We start from the raw sequence: 26,128 nt of genomic DNA on the forward strand, positions 1-26,128 counted from the left end.
ACATCTCCACCTGGATTCTACAGGATTGTCAAATTCAGTGTATTCCAAAATGACTTCATTGTGTTTTATCTCCTCATCCCCTTTCCTCTCTCCTATGCCAGGCAGAATAGTTTCATTTCAATGGACAAAAATCCCAACTCAAAAGGCTATTTAAACAATGAAGGAGATATATTGGCTCAGAAGTAGTTAGTTCTATAGACCTGATAAAAGATGATTTGGCTCTGTTTCTTTAGGATTTTTTGGCTCTATGGTTTTCTGAGGGTCAGCTTTGTTCTCAAATTGACTTCTTTGAAAGTTACACAATAGTTGCAGTAGCTCTAGGTTTTATTTCTTCATTCACATTGTTCAAAAAGAAAGAAAGAAGATCTTATGAGTGTTCTTTCCACAGAGCAAGAGACCTTCCTCAGAAGCCCTCAGGGTTAAAAAAAAAAAAAAAAAAGAAAGAAGGAAAGAAAGAAAGAAGAAAACTCCTAGGCAAGGGAAGGTAATTGGCTTTAGCCTGTTTCCCCAACCAGTCACTATGGTAAATTGTTCAACCTGTCAGGATCTATGCCTTGAACAGTGGGTGAGCAGCCCCGCAAAGTCTCATGATTGCTACATACTGCTGAATAATCAGATGTTGGAGGGATAGCCACAAATGCCCACGTATTTCATATTTTTCCCCTATTTAGAGATTGTTTGGTTACAAAAACATAAACATTGAGTTAGCATAAATGAAAACATTTGCTGAAAAAGAGAACCATCCCAAGGAGCTCAATTTTGGGAAATACAGCCTAACATCTCAGAAACTTGTCAGTTTATCATCCATGGGCTTTCTGTCTGTTTTTCTGTTCCTTCATTTCTCTCATCTCACCTCAACTATGCATTTCTGTTTTATTCTCCTGCTTTTCCTTGGGAGAGTTGTCTATCTTTGTTTCTGCCTCCCCAGTCCCATGTCTGTAACTATGACTAGCCGCTTTTTTAAGATCTCAATCTCAAATTCCTAGAATGAAAAGGATGACTGGCTGGTCTATTTCCAGTGAGTGTACATTCATTAGCTATGGGGATAGTAGCATGTCACATGATGTAGGGGTCCCTCTTCAGAGGTGAAAAAAGGATAGTAACTGCAGAAAAATCACATACTGTATATTATAAGAGTATATATTTTAAATTTTGGAAAGTGGAAACACCTCTTTTTCAAGTCTAGGAATAATTTTTTATTTGTCTCAGTCCTATGACTTTACCTACTTCTAAGGCAGGTGATATAATAGGTACCTTAAAATGTACTAACTCTTAAGCAATATGTTAAGCATGTTATATATATATATCTCATTCCATTCTCTCAAAAACTTAAGAGAAATGCACTATCATGTTCACTTTTTAGGAGGCCAAGTTTAGGCTCAGTGTGTTTTAACAGAGTTGACAGATTGCAAACCTGATGCCATATCCTAGATTGGTCTAATTCTATAGCCCCAACTTTTTTTTTTTTTTTTTTTTTTTTTTTTTAACTGTTAACACCATCTGTACATGGGTTTGGGAATCAGGCAGATCTGAGTTTGAATTTTGGCTCTTCTTTTTTGGTCATGTATTATTTATTGACCTCTATGAAACTCACTCATTTTCTATAAAATCCAAGGGTAACTGGAAGCCCTTAAAGTGTACTTAAAATAAAAATCAAGAGTAACTAGCCACATTTTTGGCAAATAGTAGGCTAACAGCTATAAGCTACTTTCTGTTCCATCTAATTAATGGAATGATATTTGGAAGAAAATATGTTGGATTGAAAGGGCAGACAAATGTAGACTTATTTTTATTTTATTTAATTAATTAATTATTATTATTATTTTTTGGCTACAGCATGTGGTGGCTTGATGTAGAATCTCAGTTCCCAGATAAGGAATTGAACCTGGGCCACAGAGGTGAAAGCACAGAGTCCTAACCACTAGACCACCAGGGAGCTCCCAGGAAAACATAGGCTTAAGTTGGGTAGTTGCCACTTAGTAGCTTTTTGACCATAATGCAAGTTAGGTAACATGCATTAACTAACGTAATGATTCTTCATTTTTTCACCTCTGAAAGCAAGTCAGTGGTCATTTCATTTCAGATGAGTGTCATAATTATATGGGGTAATGTTTAGACAGTATTTTTTTAACCAGCCTAATTTTAGTGGAATGCCAGAATTGAGGTATCTACATGTAGTAAATACATGGTAAGTAGTTGCTATTTAAAGTATTAAATTAAAAGATAGATATTTTTTTAAGGGTAAAAAATGAGGGGCCTTTATATCAAAGATTTTTAAGAATAAACCTCTGCTCTCTATTAATTTTATCTTATTAATTTGGTGTGTTGATATTATCCTCTGACTTTGAAATATTCTTTGGCTACAACTAATTTTTGTCTTTTTATTTTAATATATTCCACCAATGGGTTTTAAGATACTCTAAATAGAGTATAAAATATTAACATTTTTCTTTTTACTCCTCAGCTAAAAGTAGACATCTGAAGAAGCAGAAAAAGTATATTCTAGCTCTGAGTCAGGGAAGGCTGTAGTTTGCCAATCCCCAAAAAATTAAGAAATGTGAGGGCATCTACTTCACACAAAAAATGAGATATGGTAGAGTATGGGGCATAGGCTTGTTCAAATTTGCTTCCCCAGAAACCATTGACCAAAGCCTTATATTTTAACATTGAAATTTACAGATATGTAGAAATATATAGGTAGATAGATATAAATGAATCAGATTTTCTTCTACTTTTCTCCATTCACATTTTTTAAAATAATTGCCTAGTTAGAAATTTTGATTAGAGAAACTCAAGAAGGTGCATCTTAGGTAATTAAAAAATTACTTTTAACTTTTAAGTATTTTATATCTGAAAATAATTTCATTTAATCAACAAATATTATTGAAAACCTACAATATAGCAGTGCTCCTCTGGGAACCAGGGCTAATGGAGTGAACAAGGCAGGCTTAGTACCTGCATTAAAGGAACTTTCATTTTTCTACTCAAGGGGCCAATATACCATGTTGACTGTTGACTCCATGGTCCAAAAACAAAACTATTTGGCAAAATAATCAAAATTATAAAGATTCACAACAGAAAGTGATAAGAAAAGGCAAAAAAGTAGGTCATTTGTATTTTTTATTAAGGATAGTGTTTCTATAGAATTAAAGATTTCCAGTTGTCCTGCATTCCTAAGCAGCAAAATAAACATAATATTTTGAAGATCATTTAAAAAAAAATCAGTGATCAGAACTATCTCATGCAGCTGAAGAGAGCCCTAAATGCTTACCTGAGAGGGGCTTAGGGAAGAATTCTATTCTGAGTCTAGAAGTCTAGAGCCTTCAATACACATCTTAATAGGATATCACTAGAACCTCCAGCATTATCAACTGGTAACCCTCCAAAGTCCCACCAGGAAAAACGTACTTTTGACAAAGCAGAGCTAAGTTCATTGGATGTCTACGTTAAAGTTGAGTACCATTTTGACATAGCCATAACAGGACTTCAAAATGGGGAGTTGGAACAAGATATTTATAGGGTTTTAGAACTGAACTGGGCATTTTTAAGGTAGGTCCTGCAATATAACAAATTGCCTGACATTGAAGAGAATTTATGGCAGAATTACTTTGAACTGAAGGACAAAATGAGGTGAGGGTCTTAAAGCAAAACTTGATAACTAAGCTGTTTATGATACTCTGCAACCTTTCATGAGTAGGAATTTCCTCAAGTTAGTAGCTAAGTAATTTTGCTTGCTCTGAAACAGAAGAAAAAAAGTACATTTTACCACAGAAAAAAAGTACATTTAGCACAGGGACAAGGAAGTAAATTTGATTCCAGAATTATTTAACACACAGATAGGAAATTATGCCTGTTTCCTGTGATGTTTAACACAGGAATAGGAAATTATTTTGGTTTCAGGTTTCAGACATAGCTGCTATGAAGGAAAATAAAGTAGGCCAAGGGAATAGAAAGCAAGGAATATTATTTTAGTATTACCCAGAGAAGCCTTTTTAGGGAAATGGTAATTGAACAGGAATCAGAATGAAGTGAGCAAATGATCCTTGTGGAAATATCTAGATAAAGAGAAAACAAAGCACAAAGGCCTTGTAGTGGGAGGATATCAAGGAAGAGCAAGGAGGCCTTATAATCATGGAGCAAAATGACTAAAGGCCCAGAGACATAATGATGAAGTCAGGGGGGCACAGATCATGTAGGGCTTTAGGGACCACAGCAAAGAGTTTGTATAATAAGTGTGAGGAAAAATCATTGTAGGATTTTAAACTGTTAATTGACATGGTTGGATATCATTTTGTTAAAGCTTGCTGTGGATGAGTAAGAATAAAAGGTTCAGGGAGGAGTAGCAGCAGGGAGCCTGGACAGGAGGCCATAGTGGTGAGAAAAGTATAAACAGTAATTATTTGGACCAGGGAGGCATCTTGGGCTGGTGAAATGCATTTTGAGATTGGAGTTGACAGGCTTTACCAATAAATATGATTCCAAAAAATATAGGAGAAAAGTAGAGTCTGTGGTTTTTGGACTGAGCACCAGGATGAATGTATAGATAGTGCCATTTTTGTGGCATGCAGAAGTTCCAAGGCCAGGTATCAAACCCATGCCATAGCAGTGACAAAGCTGCATCCTTAACCTGCTGCACCACTTGGGAACTCCCCAGGGAAACTGTTGAAGAAGTTGTGTCAGACTCAGCTTCAGTCCTGTTACTTTGATAGAATCAAAGGTCAAAAAGTATCTGTGGAAAGAAAATGATTTTCAAAGCTCGTTACACATGCAGTTAGGTCAGGAATGGAGGCAGGTAGATCAGGTAAACACACCAAGGGGTAGATAAGATAATTTTGTAATAAATGCCATGAAGAAAATGATATATGGCAGAAAAATCACCTTTAATAAAAATTAAAAAAAATAAAATGAGAGAATAATATAATGCAAAATCCTTGGTGGACTTGCTTTTAGATAAGAAAACCTCAAGGAGAATGTGGCTTGTGAGTACAAGGGGGAGCACCCCGGACTGACCTGACTGACCAAGCAAAGGCCTGGAGATGTCCTTCCAAGATCTTCATTTTCTTCCATTTCAAGTATCAGTCAGTTTGCAAAAACAAACTCTAAGAGCCAAATCTACATTTTTAACTGATTTTACTTCTACTTAATCTCCAACCTGTAGATAGACTTTGCTCTTTTAATTTTCTTCCAGAAACCCTAAGGCCAGTATTAATGCTGAGGTTTTTAATCTCCTTTTGAAAGGAAGCCATTGTCAGACAACCCTAATTCCAAGAAAATCTTTAAGGATATGAAAAAGGAGGAGCAGAAGACCTGTGAAAGGAAGAGCTTATTCTGTCAGGGGCTTTGAATGAAAGGTCATCTAACACCACCAACAATACATAGGTGGTCTCTTGAATAAGAGGGAGGCACTTTTGTGATTCTAAAGTTTTAATGAACTAAGGGAATTTCTAGACATAGGAGGATACATGCACACAGAATTTCAACTATATTCCCAGAAGTATATAATATAGTCAGGGTATAATACATCTAAAGAAAAACCCTATAAAATTCAATATATATTGACTCTGAAATATTTTGATAAGCCAATTCAGTTCAGTTGTGCTCTTAAAATGCCCTCAAATGTCCTTTTCTTGAAGTGAAATGGAAAATGGATTAACCTTGGGAAAATGGGTTACACGGCTAGATAGAGGTAAAATTCCTATTAAAATTTTATAGTCCCTCACTCCTTGCATATTTTTCAACCTGGCATCCTTTAAGGTCTGTGATGTTACATCAACCTATCCTTCTGTCTCTATCACCACAGAATTTATATGTGTTTAATTTCAGCCAGCTTCCCTGAAATATTTAATTTCCAAAGAGAATCCACTCACTGTTTCATATATATTTTTATCTAACTCATATATTCCCTTTCCCTCTGCCCTCCCACCTCTTTCCTACTTCATATTCCCATGGACCCAAACTCTTCTGGTATCTTTGAAGAGTTGCAAAAATACCACAAGGATGGCTTATGGACCCAACAAAACTAAGTTTATTAGACCTACTGTAGTGAGAAAAAACTACCACCTTGACATCATTTATAATGTTTCAGAAAGTGGAGATCATGGGCAGATGTTTATAGAGTTTGGGGGTGTTATACACAAAATGCACCAGGGAATTAAGGGGATGGTTTTGTTTGGGCTATTGCTATAGGGAAAGCTTTTATTAATAAGGAATTTCTCGAAGAGGGAGAAAATTTGGGGGTTTAGAGAGGCAAATGAAAAGGGAATCTTGAAGAAGGTCTTGTCTGAAGAGTGGAGGGAGTGAGTTCTCTGAATACCTGACAGCAGGGCAGTCCTTTGTGGCTACTTCTTTCTCTTAGCACAATTAAAATTGGGGTTTTCTAAAAAAAAGTAGGACAGGATTCAGATAAAGTTCAACATTGTTAGGGTTCTGGGCTAAAGTGGGTGAAGGCAAGTCTTTCAAAGGCAGAAACAGTTGACATTGGACAAACCTGAAGAACTTGAGGTCTGCTAGATAAAGCAGACTGAGGGTGTTGATAATCTTATGAGTAAATTATTTTTGCTGAACAAGCTCTTTATCCTAATGAACAAATTATTTGTCTGGATAAATTTATTTGAAAGAAATTCCTGAAGTAGATAGTGATGTTAACTTACTGGCTTATAGCCTTATCTTCCCGGCAAGAATTTTCTATGGCAAATAGTTAAGTCATGTTGACACAGATGGCCTTAGATCTAAGTCTTACTTGTTAAAATATGTGGACATGGGTAGACTTTATCCTCAAAAATAATTTTCCCTTATTTTTCTTGAGATCTTTCCTATCTACCCTTTCTGCCACATAAATATTAAATTATTGAATCTCTGAAATAATTGTATGATATATTTTTTTCTACAGAAGTTATTTGCAGGGGTTCCCACCGTGCCACAGTGGATTAAAGAGCCAGCATTGTCTCTGAGGTGGCACAGGTTCAATTCCCAGCCTGGCCATTTGGGTTAAGGATATGGCATTGCCACAGCTGTGGCATAGGTTGCAACTGAGGCTTGGATTCCATCTCTGACCTGGGAATTTCCATATTCTGTGGATGTGGCCATAAAAATAAAAATAAAGTTATTTTTAGACTGTCTTACAGTTACTCTCCACTTGGAATTTGAAGAAGTCAATTGTTTTTCATGTTTCCCCATTGTATATCCTTTCACTATTCCCTCATATTCCCTTCCTCTCCTTTACATCCTTGAATGCCTTTTCTCCTCCCCTTCCTAATCATATCTTACTCAACTCCACTGTGCCTGAAAATTCAGTGCTCACCTAGACATGTCATTTAGGCCTATACTCTGGTCTGCGCACCTTCTGAAATTAGCTCTTGGCCTAGTCCTCATCCAAAGTATCTATATGATTTAGCGTTCAGCCAAGTCATCTCTGGAAAGCCTTACCTCCAAATGAATTAATATACAAGGACAGATTTGTAAACAATTTGAAGATTATTTTAGGTAGGATGATTTTTCTCATACTCCAGAATAGCAATAATAGTAATAGGGTCAATAACAACATTTTCAAATATTTGAATTAAAAAGTGACAGTATTCAAGAAGTTTCCATATGCCAACTGAATTCTTCAATGCCATTGTGAGAGAGGCCAAGTGGGTATTATTATATTCATTCGGTAGAAAACAGAATCAGAGGGCTTATATGACCTCTATAGTCTTGTTCAGCTAGTAAATAGCAAAAGTCCAGAATTAAAAGGCAATCTCCTGATCGAGTCCAATGATAAAAATAGCCCCAGAGTAGCTGTTCACTTATGCACTGATAGTGCTAATTGGTGAGGTTAGGTTCAAAGTATTAGATTTATATTCATGTCTTTACATAGCTAATAGTGATGGTAAATTTTTTTTTTTGGCCACGCCCATGATATACAGAAATTCCAGGCAGGGATCGAACCTGTACCAGAGCAGTGATCTGAGCACAGCAGTGACAATGCTGGATCATTAACCCCTTGAGACACCAGGGCACTCTCTGAACTTCTTGAAATATCAGATACCTGAAAGCAAATACATTTCAGTCCTATTAAGGAGTGAATGATTAGAGGCTTCTATATTTGCTTTTACTATTATAGTTTTCTTAGTTTATTCCACATTGTTGGTAGTGTTTTTACCAACAGTTTCCAGCATGAGTTGGTTCTTTGGTTGTTTGTTGGTTCTTTGGTTGTTTAATAAGAGATAAACTGGTAAAAGCATTGTATCTGGCATGCAAACCATTCTCTATTACTACAATGTCAAATATTATCATGCTGTTCCTGATGCTAGCAAACCTCAATCTGTATTCTAAAGTGTATTTTTGATTCCAGGGCTTCTTAGTTTAATAAAAGCTGAACCAAGCTATTAAATACCAGCTTGGACGAATGTAAGTATTAGTGCTCTGAATACATCAAAGTTTTGAAAGATATGGATATAAAATATTTACTTTGATATTTAATCACTGTTATCCAGGTTTTGCATTTCCATCCCTTATTTTATATATTAACTGTTAAATATCATTATATATTTAGTGGTGAATTTAAAATCTGTACCATGATCTTGCTGTCTGGAAAGTAGTTTATAATACATGGGATGTACAGATAATTATATACAAATAATACAGGCCTCTGAACTCAAGTGGCTGGTGCTTTGATAAGGCAGATTAAACACAGATGCAATAACTGCAATAGAGCTTAGAGAGATTTAGGTGAAGGAGGCAGCTGAGGAGTGGTGTCCCAGGGCATTGTGGTCTGATGAGCATTGCTTCCATCTGGACGGTTAGGGGAAATCTTCACAGACATTGGGATATTTGAATGGCATGGTAAATGATTGCTATAACTGTCTACACACGTAGACTTGCTTCAGATCCGGCAGTGGCTGTGGCTGTGGCATAGGCACAGGCAGCTCCAATTCAACCCCTAGCCTGGGAACTTCCATATGCTGCAGGTGTGACCCTAAAAAGCAAAAAAAAAAAAAAAAAAAAAAGAAAGAAAGAAAGAAAGAAAAATCTATTCTTTACTATTACCCCATGAAGCATCTTTTTCCCTCCTAGCATCTTTAAGATGTGTAACGATCTCTCTAGGAAAAGGGGTTAAGTGCAATGCAAGGTTGAGATGGAGCTTTGTGAACTATTTGAAGCTCTGAATTATTTCTTTGTGTGACAGAAGTACAGATTTTTTTTTTTCGTGAGAGAAATGTACCAATTTTATTTTCTTAATAATAACATAACACATTTGAGTAACAACATTTTTAATTGATATGCATTATATAATATTTTCTTATCATGCACTTTACTTGTTATTTACATTTTTCCTTTTATGGCTGTGCCTGTGACTTATGGAAATTCCCAGGCTAAGGGCTGAATTGGAGCTGCAGCTGAGGCCTACTCAACCAGCCAAGGCAACACTGGATCCAAGCCTCATCTGTGATCTACTCCATATCTTGCAGCAACACCAGATCCTAAACCCACTGAATGAGGCCAGGGATCAAACCTGCATACTCCTGGATACTATGTGGAATTCTTAACCTGCTGAGCCACACAAGGATTTTTATCATGCATTTTAACTCTGAAAATAACCTTAGGAATTAAGTGCTATTATTATTCTTATTTAGTGTTTAGGCAAGACATTGGTAACCAACGCACTTTACCCAAATTTACAGAACTGGCAAATGATAGAGGCATTTTTAATTGGAAAGACATTTTAAGAACATTCCCAAATGATTCCCAACCCTCTTGTCAAAATTAAATATGTAATTTTCTTTCAATGGGACATAACATTCTATGCATTTCTTAGAGTAAATTAGATCAAGACATTTTTTATCATTTTCCAGTACCTACTGAAATTTTAGAAATGTCATCTGTATTGAAAATTTTATTGTACACTGTGGGGTTTCCTGAGGTAAATGGTTCTATTTGCTTCTATATCAATATCTGACAAAAATTAGAATATAGCTTCTTTTTGATAGAGTACAGCTACCTTTTATTTCCATGTTAGATAATATTTATTTTATATAGTTAATGTGTCTAATTTGAATCAGGTTTTATGGTTGAACACATTTGATTTTTATTATCTTTGACAAATGATTAATGCAGCTCTCTGTATCATCTAAGTATATTCCAGCATTTCTAACCTCCCACTTCCATTATAGTGTTGATTTCTCTTTTGATTACTCTTTGTCTTCACTCTTCCTCTCCCAAATGGGGCTTATTATTCCAGTTGAATTCATCAGTAATAGTTAAAGATATAAATCATTTCATAACAAATTTTCCTGTTAGCCTCATCACTCTGTTTCTTGCTATACTTCCCACAGCTCTGAGGTCTAGATCAGTAATTTTCAACTCCAAGAGTCATAACAGCTTTAGGGGGTTTAATTAAAAGTGTAACGGGATGGATACTTTTAAATGTAGCTCTGCTGTTCCTGCTCTTTCCCTCTGGAGATTCTGAAAAGCGTTTCCTTTGTTTGCCTAATGAGTCCTGTTACTAGTAAATACATTGGGCCTTGAAAATTAGTTGAAAACCACTTGTCTGAACCTAAGGCACTCTTGCATTTGTGAGCTAGAAAATCCATCAGACTACTTAAAATATTTCTATAAGAGCAGTTTCCCACTTTGACAGCATAGTTTCAAGTAATTAAAGAACCCTGGAGATGTTGGTTCCATTTTAATCTAGGTTCATACTGGGCCAGGTCTCCCACTGAAAACTTCAGAATAGGTCTGGGACTTAGTAAAGTGTAGATTCTTCTGGCTTGGCATAGAAAGAATTCAGTGAGAGGAAGAGTGACAGGTAAGGAAAGAGTTTATTGATATAGGGCTCTTGTGAGAAATACAAGTGGGGGAACAGAGGAATACCATGCCCCAATAACTAGTTGGCTTCATCAAAGGCAGAACAGAGGTCAGGGGGAGAAGACCACTCCTTGAGTAGATGTCAAGTTTCCATAATAAGCTTGTCTGCCATGTTGGGGAAGGGAGTTTTCTTGTTCCTACATAGTCAAACTGCGGAGTTCCCGTCGTGGCGCAGTGGTTAACAAATCCGACTAGGAACCATGAGGTTGCGGGTTCGAATCCCTGTCCTTGCTCAGTGGGTTAAAGGATCCGGCGTTGCCGTGAGCTGTGGTGTAGGTTGCAGACGTGGCTCGGATCCCGCGTTGCTGTGGCTCTGGCGTAGGCCAGTGGCTACAGCTCCGATTTGACCCCTAGCCTGGGAACCTCCATATGCTGCGAGAGCAGCCCAAAGAAATAGCAAAAAGACAAAAAATAAATAAATAAATAAAATAACATAGTCAAACTGGGACTATCATGCGGCAATGGAAATAAGCAAAAGGTGGTAACATATATTAAACATAAGTCATATCAGGTTTCAGTATATTTTCTTATATTTTTTCTTGTATTTTCCTTATATTTTTGTTTTTAATGTGTGTAGAAAAGCATGTCCTAGGAATTATTAATTTACTGACCACACTGGACAGGATGTGGATTTCATTATACCATTATTTTGTTGTTTGGGGGCATGCCTCATGCATCTGTTGCATGATTTTATTGATAAGCAGATTTGCTTTCTTGAGTGATCATTAACTTGGACTTCGCATACGTTTTTTTCTAGTTACAATCCCTTATTGGGATTAAATATTTAATCACCTTTGCCCCTTTACTCTGTCCCTGTCACCTGTTCATACTGCATTTTAGAGACTGAGACATACTTTGGGCCATGGAGATAAGATCTTTAAGCAATTTTAAATACATGTTTATAGGATAAGTTTTTTCTTTTCATTTAACTATTAATAATAGTAGCACTAATAATGGAGCTACAAAGCTCATGATTTTATACTACTAAAATAATTTTGTGCATTATATAACTTTGACAGTTTTCAATTAAATTGCATCCTAGGAGTTCCCACTATGGCAGAGTAGGTTAAGGACCTGATCTTTTCTCTGTGGCAGCATGGGTTCAGTCCCCAGCTGGGTACAGTGGTTTAAAGATTGCACGTTGCCAAAGCTGTAGCCTAGGTTGCAGCTGTGGCTTTGATTCAATCCCTGGCCTGGGAACTTCCATATGCTATGGGTGCAGCCAAAATAATTGCATTCTATTTTGGTATCATTATTTAAATATAATATCATCAGTGTGGTTTTAAGTCCTGTCTCCTTTTGATTCTATTACATTGTAAACTTTTATCAAAGAGGAGGTCAACAGATAGCCATTGACAATTGAGGCAATGTAGTCAGAAAACCTACTACCAACATTATCATTCAAAAGTGTATGATAGACTCAAAACCATAAATAGCACTTTTAGTGTAACCTCAGTCTAAGGTAACTGATTCAACTACACTGGAGTCCTGGATAAAAAGGAAAATAAAAATTGGCTTTCAGAGCAAAGAGAAATGGGGGAGGGGGCATAAATTTTCTACCTCAAGATATGTAAAAATAGGTAGATTTTAAGACAAAATATTGGCTTGATTAGGTGTGGCTAAAAATGAAGGAAAATAATGTTTATTACTTATAGGTCCTATGAATGATTGATAAGAAATACAACTAAGTTTTTTTACTGATAAATTAACATATTTTAAGTCTATTGATTCTTTCTTTCTTTCTACTATTAATTCCATGGCATATGGAAGTTCCCAGGCTAGGAGTCAAATTAAAGATGAGGCTGGGTCCTATGCTGCAGCTTACAGCAATACCAGATCCTTAATCCACTGAGCAAGGCCAGGGATTGAACCCACATCCTCACAGAGACAACATGGGGTCCTTAGCCCATTGATCCAGAACAAGAACTACTTGATTGATACTTTAATTCTTTATTACAGGAAAGATGTGATTGTTGGCCCTATATTGGGACTGTTTAAGAAGGATTTTTATAGTGTTCTTAATCTGCCTAGGCACAATAGTTTGCTCCGACTTCAATAACATATTTGGAATAAACAATGAAGGCCAAAGAAGTAAGTATCTCTAGTTGTGCAGTAGTTATTAATTCAATATTTTTTGGAGTCAGAACTTCCAATATTGGCAGCAAATACAGAAACTTTCTCTTAAGTTCGACTCTCCAGATATATGCCATTCTAGGCTAAGCTCACACATTTGTAAAACATTTAACTGGTGCCACCTCCTTTGGAAGACACTCAAGCACCAGATTGATTTAATGTCAGTACCTTTTCAAAACAGAGGAAAGATGGTATTAAAGAATTCCAGGCTGTCCTAAAATTTTTTTTTTTTTTTTTTGGTGAAGTTTTCATTTTGAGTAGAAATTGTATCTAAAAGAAACATTTTTGAGGAATTCCCAGCAGTTGTGGCCTAGGACCCAGTTATAGCTCATATTAGATCCCTGGCTCTGGAACTTCCGTGTTGCAAGAGCAGCTGAAAAGGAAAAAAAAAACCTAAAAAACTATGTCTTTGATAGAGAATTTTCTTGGAGAGATCTTGTGTGTATGTGTATGTGTTCTTATCACTGAGTTAATGGTGCATTTGGTGAGGTGGTGGTAAACTTTTCTTAATTGTAGGCAATACTTGAAAGTTTAATGATCTGAACCAGGCAACCCAGAAAAAGTCATAATGATGAGATGTTTTTATCTAGGGAAGAGACACTTTAGGAGTGATTGTACTTGAAACAGAGGCAATGAGGTTTCAAAGGTGTGTCAGTGTTTTAGTATGGGGGAACTCAGCCTAAAAACAAAACAAAACAAACAAAAAAAAAAACTAGAAATATACCATCTTCAAAGTTCCCGTTGTCACTCAGAAGGTTAAGAACCCGGCTAGTATCTATAAGGATGCAGGTTCAATCCCTGGCCTTTCTCAGTGGGTTAAAGATTGGGCTTTGCCTCAAGCTGTGGTCTAGGTTGCAGATCTGGCTCAGATCTGGCATATCTGTGGCTATGGCTGTGGTCAGGACCTGCTGCTCTGATTCGACCCCTAGCCTGGGAACTTCCATATGCCATGGGTGCAGCTCTAAAAAAACAAAAACAAACAAACAAACAAATAAAACCCACTATCTTTTTATTCCTACTCAGATCTCTTCCTTATTTTTTTTTTTTTTTGTCTTGTTTTGTTTTGTTTTGTCAGTTGAGGATATAAAAGACTATGTCTTTTCCTATGGGGTACAACATTTTCTAGCTTCACATTTTTTTTTTAAGATTTAGTCTTTAAATCTTTCCTCAGACAATTAAGGATCTCATTGAAACTGGGAAGCGTCATCCTTCTTAGAGTGTGAATTATCCTCTGCTGACAACTTCATATTTGACAAAATCTATACTGGAGGGAATTCTTTTCCTAGATATTCACTACTGTACTAATTCTGTTTGTGCTAAATGTAAAATATTTACGGTCATATATCATTATGCCATGGTTTATATAATATCATTTATTGGCTTAAAATTGTGTGGATGTAAACTGTCAATTTTTCAACTATGTAAAAATATTTATATACAATATATAAGGAATAATAACTGTTTATAACCAAACCTTTTTTAGGTGTAATTCAAAAGCAAATGTCAAAATGATTGTTAAGAAAACATTTGTTATGTAGAAGTATGAAGTCCATTAGATGTGCAATAGGGTAAAAGTGTGGTCATTTCTTTATTTGAAGTTTCTAGGAGAGAAATACATTGCCTAATGCATGATTTCTTTCTATTTGCTCTTTTCTCCTCTCTTCAATGAGGCCTCAAGTGAAAAAGAAAATAGAGTATTAAATTTTACATGCGAATTTTCAGTAGTTTGCAAATGACTAGGGGCAATTCTGCCTATTAAATTACTTTATTTCCACTACTGCTATTTTAAAATGTTGAACATTCATTTTATGTGGATATGTACAACTATACTTTCATATTGCTGAGATTTACCATATTATGTGCTTGTCAAAATCTGCATGTTTCTTTTTTATAAGTTGTTAAAGAAATGTTCTACTAATAAGTGTGCTCTTGCCACAGTTTTATAGTGCTATGTTAGCTAAATATTTAATAAAAGTATAACAAGATGTGAAGCACACATTACACAATATATTAAAATTTCCTCTTTGCTTATGTCTCATTTTTATTCCACTTTATTCACTTAGAAGCCTAAACTGATGAACATAATGCATTGTATTAATTTTCACAGGTGGGGATTCAACTATGTACTGGTGGTATGTCAGAAATTCCTGAAATTAATTGCTTAATTCAGTAGAGAATAGAGTTCAGTATAATCTTATTTAATTTTGAGTAGGTGCACTTTAAAAGATACTGCTGGTGACAAAATTGGTTTTATTTATTTAAATATTTTATTACATTTTAAAAATTTTATGATCTGAATCAAATGCCACCGAAACAAAGTCTATAAAGATCTAGGCTTTCTTTTTACTTCTTGCCTTTCAGAACACTTGATGTATAGAAAGACGTTTTGGCAGCTTGTGAAATATCCATATTTATAGCTGAATGGTTATTTTCAATTTATGCTGATAGCTCAGTTTGTATTTGCTAAGCTTATCAAGGCCTCAGAAAGTAAATAGAAATATTGAAACCATTATGTTATTTAATGTAGCAGATGCTGAATAAATATACTTAAAGCCTAAAAAAGAGTCTTATAAACTCTGGATATCTCCTAACCAATTACATATCAGGTGGAGCTTTTCAAACTTCGGAAATGAAATGAATACATCATATATACACACACGCACACACACGTGATCTGAGAATTTGAATAGTAGGAATTTTCTTGCATTCTGGCATTGTATTGGCTCTAAGCCAAATAATTGATACTAGGATGATTAAGGGTTAGAATGTTCTAAAAAAGCAAGCCATAATGGATGAAAATATTTTAAAGTTCCTTGAAGAAAATTTCTCCCAAATGTTTCTGGGATCCTTTTTCTTTTCCCTGAGTCCAAATCCTTCTCTCTGTCCTTGAGTTATGTTGTGACTTCTTTATGAAATCTTCCCAAACAGTTGCATCCCACATGAATCTTTTCTTTCTCTATATAGCTGTTATACTTACATAGTGAACTAAATAATTTATTTATTAATTACGTGTTGCTTTGTGTTTTTGTAAATGTTTGACGTTGTGAAATTTTATTCATATCAAAAACACAACTCTAAAATATGGTTCATTTCCTTGGGGACCCTTTATGTTTTAATGACAAAAGCTGGTCCCAGGTGAAAATGGAGCTGGTATTATAGCATCAAAATTAGGCCTCTTATGTGATCATTTAAAGATTTCCACTGACTCCTTTTAAAACATATCTAATTTTTTTTTAATCTTTTTGTCTTTTTAGGGCCACACCTGTGGCATATGGAGATTCCCAGGTTAGGGGTCTAATCAGAGCTGTAGCTGCGGGCCTACACCACAGCCATAGCAATATCAGATCCGAGCCACATCTTCAGCAGCTCACGGCAATGCCAGATCCTTAACCCACTGAGTGAGGACAGGGATAGAACCCTCAATCTCATGGTCCAGTCGGATTTGTTTCCACTGCACCACAACAGGAACTCCTAGTTTTTCTTTTAAAGCATGTTTCTATTTTAATCAACCGATTAAAAATGTATTAGTGTTGATTGACTCATTTGTAGGAGTGGGAGAAAAATAGCTTTTTTCCTACTCTCTTATGTTCTCTAGCTGGGTTCTGCAAATTAGACTGAACACAAGACAGATTAACAAGAGAAAAGCCAATATGGTTTATTAATGTGTGCTTTGCACACACACATAGGAGAATCCAGTGATGAGTAACTCAAAGAGGTGGTTAGAACTTAGGCTCATTTAGCATCTTTACAAAGTACAGTGAATTTGTAGATAAATGACAAGTCAAAGGAAAAAGGTTTTAGGCTTTTAGGGAAGGCAAACTTCTAGTAAATATATGAGGGAAAAGAATGTGTTGTTTTTGTAAGCTTTGTATATAGATTTCTCTGGAGCCATCTGTCTCTAGGCTGAAAAGATCTAGAGTTGTCTCTGGTGGTTATTCAGCTTGCCCTTCCTAGGAGAAAAGAGGAAGGCAGATAATTCTTCTTTTTGTCTTTTGTCTTTTTAGGATGGAGGGTCCCAGGCTAGGGATCTAATCAGATCTACAGCTGCCAGCCTACACCACAGCCATAGTGACGTCCAATCCAAGCCCCACCTGTGACCTACACTGCTGTGCACAAGCAAGGCCAGATCCTTAACCCACTAAGTGAGGCCAGGGATCAAACCCGCAATCTCACAGTTCCTAGTTGGATTTGTTTCCACTGCGCCACGTCTTCCTCTCAGTTGCCTTCAGCTGAAAATAATCCTTATATCAAAGGGGCATATTTTGGGGCAGCATACTCTGCACCCCCTCACATCCTTCAGGAAATATTTATCAAGCATCTTTTATGTACCACCAGTCATGTTGTGGAAGGTTTGGACTCTTAGGGAGTATGCATTTTAGTGGGAGTAGCCCAAATGATGTTGTACAAATTAATGAAGAGGTGATCAGAAAATTATCAGATGATGAGAGCCCTCTGTAGAAAAGTACAACAGTGGGACATGATAGGGAGTGACTGCTTGACTGCTTCATATTGAATCATCAAGGGAGTCCTCTGGGAGGAGATGACATTTAAATTAAGATGTGAAAGAGCTCCTCATACAGAGGCCAGCAGGCAAGCATTCCACGTGATAGAACCAAGCAGTCCCTAGTGTGGAATATTAGTGGGAAGGGAGAGTGCGGTACAAGAGGAGAGTGAGGAGGTAGTCAGGAGCCAGATCAGGTAAGGTTTTCCAAACCAGGGTAATTGTTTGGGTTTTATTTTGAGTGTAATGGGAAACCCTTGGAAAGTTTAAATTAGAAAGGTAGTTTTATATTTTTAAATATTAGTCTAGTAATAGTGGGTTTTCAAAAGCATTTTTCATTCTACTAACCTTTGCGATGATTATGTTTAATGGCTAGATGATATATGATGAGATGTAATTTAAGCATTTATATTTTGGTATATTTAGGTTACTTTTAGTATTTATTCCCTACTTATACATTCAAATATATATATAAACACACATATATGTACACATATATATTTTGGGTATGGCATACAGCAGCTTGATGTGGGATCTCAGTTCCCAGACCAGGGATTGAACCTGGGCTTCAGAGGTGAAAGCACCAAATCCTAACTGCTAGACCACCAGGGAACTCTGAAAAAAATATAACTAGATCAAAGAATATCTTTTTTTCAAGTACTTAATACATGCTAGTAAATTTCTTTATAAAGGCTAGTACCAATTTGTTTCCTTTGGTGATATGGGAGCATACAATTTATTGTAAGCTTACTGACTTAAAATCATTTAAGAAATCTTATTAATCAAATAAACAAAAACCCCCAATGATTACATATATTTAGCATATGAGAAAATACTACTTAAAGTAAGAAATTCAATAGCAATACCTCTATATAAACTATAAAACTTATCTCAGTTTATCTGCTATCAGTTGTTATTTATCTTATGCTAAATCTCCTATCCTAGTCTAAATTAGAACACACCATGGTGGTTTCAGATCTTGGAGAGTAGCCTGAATCTTAGTGATGTACATTTAAGACTGTGTTTTGCAGATTTTTTTCAGAGCCTAACAATTTTGCTTAAAGATCGTCACTTTAGGAGTAGGAGCTTTCAAATACTTTCTAACACTATCTCCTATGAGCCAAGAGCATATCTATATATTAGTGAGTCCTAATTTTGTTTTCTATTTTTCTAAATCTTTCTTTAAATTATTGTCCCATGTTGGAACAGGGAAATAATACATTACAGTTTTTTTTTCTGTCTCCATGTATTTGAGACAGAAATCTATACTTAATTGATAAAGTGATCATGTTAGTAATTTGTCTGTCCTCCACAGTGTTCAGTTATCCGAAAATACTCTTGTAGCTCACAGTGTCTGTTGTTGAAAACTCCCACCTCTCAGTTAGAAGTGGGTGCATATTTTTACACTATTTGCTATCCTCTTTTTGCAATTCTTTGTTATTACTTACTGGCATGCATCTTGTAGACAAGCCTGAGAGAGGAAAACTAAACATTCTTAATATTATTTGCAAGAGAAGCACCTTCTTGCCTAATTATTAGTATCATGCTAGCTTGTGAGCCCCAGAATAGTTAATGGAAAATTTTAACTTTTCTTGAATGTTTGAGAGGTGAACTGAATTGATTTTCAAAAAAAATTAAAAATCCTCTTAATTATCTTTTTAGATATATTTTAACATCTGATCAGTCATCTTTAAGGAAAGTCATCCAGATGCAACCAAGGCAGAGGTAAGGGACTACAGAGCTCAGGGCATAGACTTAGATTAGCAGTCACCTTGGCATTTTTTAACATAGTCAGCATACAACAGCACAAGATTAGGTAATGATAATAGCTCAGCTTTTGCTCCCTCCTTGAAGTGCATTCACCAAAAAATTTTTTTGACTAGGGGAAAAGATTTTGAAGGAGCAACTAGGGGAAAACTATCTGTCAACAAGCCTTGAAAAAGGGAAAAGTACCAAACAAACCTGGAGCAGGAGTCAAGTTCTACTGAGGTCTCTGTTCCTTATTATTTAGTCATTGTTGGCAATTGCTTACCCATTTGTATCTCCATTTTCTCATCTGTCAGATAGCTCTCACACCCTAATTACCTCAAAGTGCTATAAAATAGTAGTATATAGGTCAAAATCTTGTATAAAGTGTAAAGTACTTAAAGAACAAAATGATAGTCTTTTAAAACTTAGCTCTCAGAACTAATAGTTTAGGAAAAGGAAAATATATACTTCAGATTTCAAATGATAGAAATCGTACTCCAGGAAGAATACTGGTATCAATTTATTTATGGAATTATTTCATTCAGTTAGTCCATTTAAAATTGGCATAGTTTTCACTGAATGTCAAACATATAACCAAAAAAGAAAATAATATCATGTAGGCAGATTCTGGACTCTGGAAAATAAAGCTATTATTTTTGAACAGTATCTTGTTTCTCTGAACTTTCAGAACTATTTTGTAAACTTTTGTATATTAAAAATCTACTTTATTGTAGTAATTTCTTTTAATTCTGTAATCTCTTACCCCATATTTATCACCTATGTACTGGTCTTTTTTTTTTTTTTTTCCCCAGACAGACACCAAGTTTGTACACTTTAATTTTTAATTTTTTAAATTGAAGTTTAGTTTATTAACAATGTTGTATTAATTTTCGGTATGCAGCAAAGTGATTCATATATATACTTTTTCAGATTCTTCTCTACTATAGGTTATTATAGGATATTGATATAGTTCCTTGTGCTTACAGTAAAACCTTGTTGTTTATCTATTTTATATATAGTAGTGTGTATATGTTAATTTCAGACTCTTCATTTATCCTTCCACTGCCTCTGCCTGTGGTAACTTTAAGTTTGTTTTTGAGGTCAGTGAGTCTGTTTCTGTCTTGTAAATAAGTTCATTTGTACCATTTAAAAAAATCCGTATAGGAGTTCCCGTCGTGGTGCAGTGGTTAACGAATCTGACTAGGAACCATGAGGTTGCGGGTTCAGTCCCTGCCCTTGCTCAGTGGGTTAACAATCCGGCGTTGCCGTGAGCTGTGGTGTAGGTTGCAGACGCGGCTCGGATCCCATGTTGCTGTGGCTCTGGTGTAGGCCGGCGGCTACAGCTCCAATTAGACCCCTAGCCTGGGAACCTCCATATGCCGCAGGAGTGGCCCAAGAAATAGCAAACGAAAAATAAAAAAAAAAGACAAAAAAAAAATCCATATAAAAATGATGTCATATTGATATTTTTCTTTAATTTATTTCACTTACTATAATAATCTCTAGGTCCATCCATGCTGCTGCAAATGGCATTATTGCATTCTTTCTTATGGAGGAGTAATAGTCCATTGTACTTATGTAGCACATCTTTTTATCCTTTCCTCCATCAATGGACATTTAGGTTACTTCCATGTCTTGGTTATTGTAAATAGTGCTGCTGTGAACATTGGGGTCTATAATACTTGTTTCCTGAGCCTTATCTCAGACCTACTAAGTTATGTTTGGGCATGGTACCCAGCACATGATCTCTTGTATGCTAAATTTTGAGAAACACTAGGTTACATGTAAGGGGCAGAAGAAGGTGAATAGGACAGAATGACTATAAAAATTTGAAGTGAGCAAATGGATGAATGTTGGGGCCATATGTGGAAATAAGGAACACTGGGCAAAGAGCTGATATGAGAGAAGAAATCAATACTTTTTTCTTTGTTTTATTTTCATTAAAATTTTAATTATAGTAAGATACACTACACATAACATTTACCATCTTAATTATTTTTAAGTGTACAATTCAGTAGTATTAAGTATATTTACATTGTGCAACCAATATCCAGAACTTTTTATCCTGCAAAACTGAAATGCTATACTCATTAAAGAACACCCCAATTGCCCCTCCTCTTAGTGCCTGGCAACCACAATTCTATTTTCTGTCTCTATGAATTTACTCTAGATACTTCATTGTATTAATGTGGTTGGACTGCTATAAGAAAACAACATAGACAGGGTGGTTTAAACAACAGAAACTTACTTACAATTCTGGAAGCTAAAAAAGTCCATGGTCAAGTTCTGGTTCCTGGTGAGAGGTCACTTCCTACCTTGTAGACAGCCACCTTCTTGCTGTATCTCACATGGTGGAGAGAGAAAATTCTGCTATCTCTCTGCTCTTAAGGTCACCAGCCCTATCAGAAGAGGGCCCCATTGTTATGGCCTCATTTACCTTTTGTCATTTCTTCACAGGCCCTCTTTCCAAATACAGGCATATATGGGGTTAGGCCTTCAATATTTGAATTTAAGAGGCACACAATCTAGTCCATGGCACTCGTGTCAGTAGAATCATATTGTATTCGTCTTTTTTTACTAGATTATTTCATTTAGCGTGATGTAAAATTTACCCTTCGATGAGTTAAGTTTGAAATACCTATTTCACTTCCAAGTGAGTTGGCAAGGTGCCAGATGTCAGGAGAACATACTAAATGGTCATTTGTGTGCTTTTTATGTCTATCTGCACAGTGGATCCATTCCCAGATCCAATACAAAGCCTCATATCAAAGTAGTCTCCATTTCAAAGTGCTTTGAGTTCCAAATTCAGCTAAATGAGGATTTCTTGGATTCCAATAAAACTGACTTCTTTGGAATCCCAGCATTGAGTTTAGATTTGAGAATTAAGTATTATATTTTAAAAGTATTTTTTCTTGTGTTTTCCCTTCACGGAGTTATCTTGATCCAATCTGTATTTTAATAAAGAATTCATGTTTATGTAGATTTATCTACAATAACAGTTTCTGGAATTCCAGAGTAGAAAATAATTATATTAAGGAAATATTAAGAAAAATAAAGAATGCTTAATAAAAATTACTTGATATTACACGAAAAAATATATAATGCTACACTATCATTTCTCAGGTGTAGATAATTATCTTTATGTAATTTTATCCCAAGTAAAAGGGCTTTTATTCTGTGAAATATCAATTTTACAATATTTTATCCTTGTATAAAATTAAAAAATATCTTTTAGTGAATTTATCAAGAAAAATTTGAACAATAAAAACGTGATTCCATTGCATAAACTACCTCATAAAATCCAAAGAAATTAACTTATGAAGGGAAAAAAAAAAGAGTATATAAAGAACTTTCTTTAAAACCAAATTCAACAAAGTTCATTGGGAAAAAGTAACTAGATAATCATGAAAAGACTGCCTTAGCTTTCTAAATAAGAGCATTCTACATCTTAGAAAGCAGGAGAAATTAGTTTTAAGTAGATTTGGTAAGGAAGATGTTGCTGAAAATCTAAGTGGTATGTGGGTAGGTGTACATGTGGGTGGGTGTGTTGGTTACTTTACTAGTAATGAGAATTCATAATGATAATAGTTATGTACTAAGTACTCCTGATGGACTAGGTGCTGAGTGCTTTTCATGCATTATTGTTTTACTCCTCTCAACCTCCTCATATTGTACACATATTCCCTTTTTACGTCTGAGAAATTTAAGGCTTCAGGAAGTTAAGCAACTGTCCCAAAGTCATGCTAGTGAAAAAGGACATCAATACTTTTTAAGAGAGAATGCAAAATTGTCTGCCTTTTTTGTAGTGTATTTAGGGGTCATGCTTTGATTGCTCTTCAGTATTTATCTTAAGAACCTACTCAACACAATGTACTTTGTGATATCATTACCTACTTATTGATTTCCTACAGGTGCCTAATATGATACTTAGTTTACTTAAAAGTAAATGTTGCCCAACAAATAATTAAGAGAATGCTTTCCAGTATAGTTGTGACTCAGGGAATTACCTGAAGTTAACCTCAAACTTCCTGTAGCATCTTTGGCATTCTAAGTCCAATAATTTTCAAGTCAGAACTAAGCTGAGCCAGATGTTGTGTGTGTAGCTTTTTTCTTCTCTTTTCCCTTATGATTCCCTCCCATTGGAAAATGTTGACATGACTGGATTGACTTTCATTTTTACAAACACTTATACTGCCCTTTTTTGTGCTGATAAGTTTGGGGTCAGTACAAGGATGGACAAACATTCTCTGCCCTCAGAAAACATGTAGCAGAGGCAGAAAAAATACAAAGGATGATTAAGTTAAAACAAGGGATATAATTATAAGACATCTTGGTATATGCTGACCAAAATAATGGACCTAGGTCTGGTGGAAAGAAACAACATGTGGTGGTTGGCGTTGGATGAGGGTCATGGGCAGTGCCTGGGTAGCATATGCACAGTGCCCCTAGATACAACAGTGGCTACAAAGATCTGATGAACTGATTCTAGCAAAACTATCCCTAGGCTAGCAGTTATTTTGGCCCAGGGCTTTAAGGTTACACCAAGATGCTGTCATCTGTCAGACTTAGACATAGTACTGCTGATGGTGTTATTTCCTCTGCCTGATTTCTCACTCTCAGCACTTAACTTGCTTGAAATGGTAATATGTGATAGTTTGCCATCCACATCCTTTTGCCCTCCTGCTTGCCAAGTCTGCATTTTCTTTTTTTTCTCCCTGTGCTGTCCTAAAATTAAATGAATTACCTCTAAAAAACCTGAGAGCGCCCTCCTGATTTACAACTGCCCTGTAACCCTGGTCACAGAGAGGACAGTAAACTTTCTCCTGCTGTCTACTGAATGATGCTAAATATATGCAGAGTTAACTCCAATTGTGTCTTGGCTTTTGTATGTACCTTTTTTGAAATGTCTGATTTTTTTTTTTTTTTTTTTTTTTGGAAGGGAAGTTACTAAACTGTTTCATCTACAGAAGATTTTGTTTAAATATTTCATTAAAAATACTTGCAGCCTGAGACAGTTAATGTAGAATTGAAAACCAGTTAAGTTTTTCAGTTAATTTTTTTAATGCCTGGCAGCTGGAATATATCACTAAAATGCTGACACTGGATTATTTAAAATAGCATTGCCTGTGAAACTAGGAGAAGCTATTTAAGACAAACCTTAAGAAGGCTGGTGAAATAATAGCTGAAGTTATATTATGTCAGCCAATTCCTCAGCATGGAACAGCACTATGAAGCCAGAATTGTTATCCTTCACTGTGACATAAAATCTATATCTTGATCCTTTTGGTCATTAAAGGTCCTATAGGAATTGTACCCAGGGGGTGTGTGCTTTCATTCAGTGTGTTGGCCAAAGGTCAATTTGGATGGTTCTCCTTTCAATATGCTTTTCAATACACACTTTTAGATATAATCAGAGTACAGCTTTTAGAAGGGCTCTGGGGTTGTCATTCTATATACAGTTGGCATTTCATGAAAAAATAGGTTTAGCTGTTGGAATGACCAACAGCAAACCTATTACAGAAACGCCAAAGTGGCAAAGGGATCTATGGAGTCTTTTTATTTGGTAAACTATTTTTAAGTCACTATTTCCCTTAAACTGAAAGGTAATTTTAATTTAGTTCATTAGTCAGCAGCCTACCAGCTTTTTCTGTACAAACTGACAAACTATTTCCTTATGTCCTTGGTTAGTTGTGGGGGAAAAAAGTCACTGAATTGGGGTGGAAGTATGTGGTAGAGGGGGTAATAGTATAAAAATCTAAGTTAGAAAGACTTGCCTGTCATTTCATTGGCTATCCTTAAGTCTCTAGAGGATAACAAAGCTTTTGGTCTGCAAAATGGGATAATGATACTTGTTTCATGCACTTCACTTCGTTGCACTATAATCTAATACGATGTCTGTTTGTAAATGATAAATCCTTATGTAAATCCTTACTCCTTATAGTAAGTGAGGTAGCCCATCTTTAGCATATTTTGATAATAATTTGATACTTGTCTAGAAAATATTAACATACACAAACCATGAAAAAAAGAGTGGTCCTTAAGCAAATCATGATTATTAAATGGGTGGAGTTTTGTTTTCAGTTTTCCTCACTATCCTTTGGCTCTCTGTTCTTTCTTAGTGTTCTCTTGGTTATTTGAGATGCTTACTTTAGTGACCTCTACCCCAGCAAGGGCCTCATGATATTGTATCCATTCCCAAACCTTAGGAGAACCTATTCTTTACTAATAAGATCAAGTGGTAATTACGTTCATCTGCCCCCTTCCCCATGCTACATACATTTTTGATGACCCTGAATTAACTTTTTATATTACATAGTTGTCAACAATACAACTCTAAATACCCCATCTTTCTACTTGTGGGCATTTTGTAAAATGTCGACATTTCTGAAACTGTGAAATAGCTGTTAGATTGTTTGTTTCTTTTCTATTATCCAACAAAAGTTGTTTTTAGATTGATATGATTCCTTACAGTCAAGGGAATCTTGGGATAGGAAACGTAGAACATATAGTTCAGAGGGGATTTGGAGTATGTAATTTTTTTGAAGATGATTCAATCCCAGAATTAAAATTCAAAAGTAATAAAATAGTGCGGTGAGAAGCCTGTTTCTCTAGGAGTACCCTTCCCCAAAGACAAATATCATTTGCATAAGTAGCATTTGCTTTTGCAGGGGTTGGTTTCCGGAAAACCCCCACACCCTGTCCCATACCAAAATCTGAGGATACACAAGTCCCTTTATGAAATGGCATCATGCATCCACACATACAAGGGCCAGCTGTATTAAAGTATATATATATATACTTTTCTTATTTTACTTTTTTAACAAAAAAGAGTTTTTTGTACATTTTCAATGTAAAAACATATCTTAGAAATTATTTTTCTCCAACTGCATAAATACC

At 35.6% G+C, this 26,128-nt stretch overlaps 1 protein-coding gene across 50 annotated transcripts in view; it reads left to right on the forward strand.

Moving 5' to 3' along the window:
• Positions 1-26,128, forward strand: part of NAALADL2 (N-acetylated alpha-linked acidic dipeptidase like 2) — a 1,339,033-nt gene that overhangs the window by 1,061,737 nt on the left and 251,168 nt on the right. The gene's annotated exons all lie outside the window — the stretch shown is intronic.

This window comes from Sus scrofa, chromosome 13 (assembly GCF_054392235.1).
Source record: "Sus scrofa isolate SSC_HxYL_T2T_F1_AM1 chromosome 13, Sscrofa_HxYL_maternal_Yorkshire_Landrace_v2.0, whole genome shotgun sequence".
NCBI lineage: Eukaryota > Metazoa > Chordata > Mammalia > Artiodactyla > Suidae > Sus > Sus scrofa.